Source organism: Suricata suricatta, chromosome 10, assembly GCF_006229205.1.
Source record: "Suricata suricatta isolate VVHF042 chromosome 10, meerkat_22Aug2017_6uvM2_HiC, whole genome shotgun sequence".
NCBI classification, from domain to species: Eukaryota; Metazoa; Chordata; class Mammalia; order Carnivora; family Herpestidae; genus Suricata; species Suricata suricatta.
The window spans coordinates 114047851-114051249 of record NC_043709.1 but is presented as its reverse complement, the minus strand read 5'-3'; the positions used below and the strand labels follow the sequence as shown (position 1 = coordinate 114051249).

Genomic DNA, 3399 nt, shown 5'->3' with positions numbered 1-3399 from the left:
TGTTAAGAAATCCTGATATTGTCATCTCTTTCAAAACATGTATATTCAAAGCGGGGTGAAGACCAAGCTATCATACTCATTCAAATCCAAAATACATAAATATAAAATACAAAAGTTCCCTCATATCACATCTTTGAGATACCAACATTTCATGAAAATATTTGTGCCCAGGGACCTTGTAAGACCGGGACTTATTTAGATATAGTAGTAACTTTCCCCTTTTCTTCTAAACTCATAGCAGCCTATGCTGTGTCTAGACACAACAGAATCATTGTGTTGTCCAATCTTAGATTCTTTCCCCTGTTTTCGTTGGCCAGCGAGAGGCAACCAGGAGTCAGTTACATGCTCAGAGAAGCCGTTCTGAGGGTTTCCATCGCCCTCTCATTTTGCAACCAACTGGCACAACTATTGGACATCTGATTCACCTGCTGCACTCATTTCTGGCACACTTCCTGTACCAGCTGCTCACTGCCCCTTTTGGCAAGAGTACTGATGGACTCTGTATGCTCCGGAGATGAGAAGGACACAGTGACAAGTGACTGATTAACCACATTTTAGATATGACCTCTTTAAAACTCTGATCAGCGAAGTCTTTAAGGCTATGGTAATTGTACACCAGTTCTTTTAAAAATGTAATCGTTTTGGGGTGCCTGGGTGGCTCAGTTGGTTAAGCGTCCAGCTTCGGCTCAGGTCATGATCTCACAGTTCGGTTCGTGGGTTCGAGTCCCGTGTTGGGCTCTGTGTTGACAGCTAGCTCAGAGCCTGGAGCCTGCTTCGGATTCTGTGTCTCCCTCTCTCTCTGACCCTCCCCTGTTCAAGCTGTCTCTCTCTATCTCTCAAAAATGAAAAATTAAAAATTTTTTTAAAAATGTAATCATTTTGACCTTTGGGGGGAAGGTCAGAGAAAAACTAAGGAAGCTGAAATAGACTTAAGAGGAGATTGTTGCTTGGCATACATGAAATCAGGTTTTTTTTTAATCCTTTCTACCATTTGAGTTTCTTTTAATCACATGGGTGTGTTTCCAGGTGAAAAAGAATGAGAACGTTTTGCGTCAAAAAATGTATCTTAATTGTTTAGTTCAAGGGTTAGCAAAATAGAGGCCCGGTCAAAAATGGTCCATGAGAGGGTGCTACAGAGGTGGAACCAAGGTCACCATGGCCTAGGCTATGAGGTCTAATTGTGTCCCTGGAAACCCCCTTGTGACACCTTGTTCATACCCTCCTGTGCGCCCAGGCACCACATGCCCTCAGACTCCTCCATCTCCACCCCAGATCGCCTTGTTCTAGGCTGTCAACTAATCCCGATAAAGGTGTTCAATTTTTAAAATATGTACATATACATTTCAAGCAACAGTTCATTCCAGGGGGTGCCTCCGCTGAGGCAGCAAACTAGGCCACTCCTCAGCCTCACGATGTGTCAATCAGAGGCAAGGCCAAGAGAGCCAGTGACCACATGTGTGTGCGTCCAACCAGACTAAGGATGACTGATGGGGCTCCTTAACTATGATTTGTTATTCATTTAATCAGCCAACGACATGCGATGCATCAGGCTAGGAGTCAACTACCAAAAAAAAGTTATTTTTTGAAGAAACATCCCCTCCTAGAGAAGCTCATATGCTCGCGGGGAAGGTAGACACGTCAATAAATCATTGCTGTTCCATGTGATAAATGGCTAGAATAGAGGGATGTACAAAATTCCATAGAATCTTGAAGAGACTATGTCCTTGAAGGATTTTAAACAGATAAGCTTTGTAGTTATAAGTACCTGCCTGGCAGCGTCATGGAAGACCAGAACCCAGGAGACTGGAGGGGATGATCTGACACAGGCCATTCCACAGCAGATGAAGGCAGTGGGAACAGGAAGAAAGAGGCCAATCCTCCAATGGGGTAAGCTATTTCAATAACAAACCGATAATGACCATCCTGTATGGAGAAAAGGAGAGTGAGTGTCACCCTCTGGTGGCTAGCCCTCAAAACGGAAGAATTCATATTATATTGTGTGTGTCACTTTGTTGCCAACCGCTATTCTAAACGATGATTCTGCTAAAGGCACCATCAATGTGCAAGCATGTAATTGAAAAGGCATGAAAAAAACTGTTCTTTTAATGCAGCCTTACATCTGAAGTCTGGGTTCTGATCCATGGCCATAAACACACTAGAGTATTCATTTGGAACAACCATGGTCTAGTTGTGACAAGCTGTTTTATCTGCTGTCCTTAATACTTAACAAGTAAAAAAAAAATACTTAACAAGGCATCAGAATGTATTGAAAAGGGTCTCAATGGGGCCCTTGGTTGGCTCAGTTGGTTAAAGCAACTGACTTCAGCTCAGGTCATGATCTTGTGGTTCATGAGTTCAAGGCTTGCGTGGGGTTCTGTGCTGGTGGCTCAAAGCCTGGAGCCTGCTTTAGATTCTGTGTCTCCCTTTCTGAACCTCCCCTACTCACACACACACACACACACACACACACACACACACACACTCTCTCTCTCTCTCTCTCTCTCTCTCTCTCTCAAAAATATATAAATGTTGAAGGAAAGAAGGAAGGAAAGGAGGGAGGGAGGGGCGAAGGAAGGAAGGGTCTCAGAATCAGGATTTCTTGGCTCTGCTTCTAATGAGGTTCAGGATATGAAACCAGTCAGTTACTCACATACACCCTGATTTTCCCAACGGGGAAATGCTTCTCAGGCCCTTCTGAGTTCTAACTTGTCAGGTGTCACCTTGCACATCTAATTGGCCTTTCTTCTCCTTCACCTGATGGAAATGGGTCCTTTCAGTAAGTGTGCCCTTTAACTCCTGATTGCTCCCCATCCGTCAGTTGTGTGTAATACAGATTGCCTACCAGCTAGTGGGTCCAGTGTGTTCAAATATGGTTCATAACTACTCTCTGGGAAACTCTTCAACAACTTAGCAATCATAGCTTCAGAAAGCTTAACGTTTAGTCAAAAAATGGTTAATTATCTCCATCCCACAAAATATTCTTTGTGTGTCCACACATACTCTTGCCAGTTTCAGAGTAATAAAGTTTATCTTAATCAAACATCTAATAATTTTCTGATCAACATTTAAGTTTTGTTTTTAACAGTTACTTCACCCAAAAAAAGGATATTCACTCAACTGAATTTAAATAAGGATAATAAGGGTAATCAAAATGATTGTTTTTTTTAATATAACACAATTTATTTTTTTAACATATGCAATTATTTTCCATCATTTACAATACAGTAGTTACAATGACACTCCAAACAGAAAAGCAAAGTAAAAAATCAAAACCCCATCTTCTATTTCATGTAATTAGACTTATATAGAAATTAGAAGGTTAAGTAACAACTAGTTAATCACCTAATTTCACAGCTGCCTGAAGTCGCAATCATTATATAGCAGCTTATCTATGATACA

General features: G+C 41.5%; 1 long non-coding RNA gene across 1 annotated transcript in view; it reads left to right on the top strand.

The window, feature by feature from the left end:
* The first annotated feature begins 1760 nt into the window (after window positions 1-1760).
* Window positions 1761-3399, top strand: part of LOC115305606 — a 45020-nt gene continuing 43381 nt past the window's right edge. Inside the window, exon 1 of the long non-coding RNA XR_003914882.1 lies at window positions 1761-1887. This is a non-coding gene — a long non-coding RNA (uncharacterized LOC115305606). The remainder of the gene's footprint in view (window positions 1888-3399) is intronic.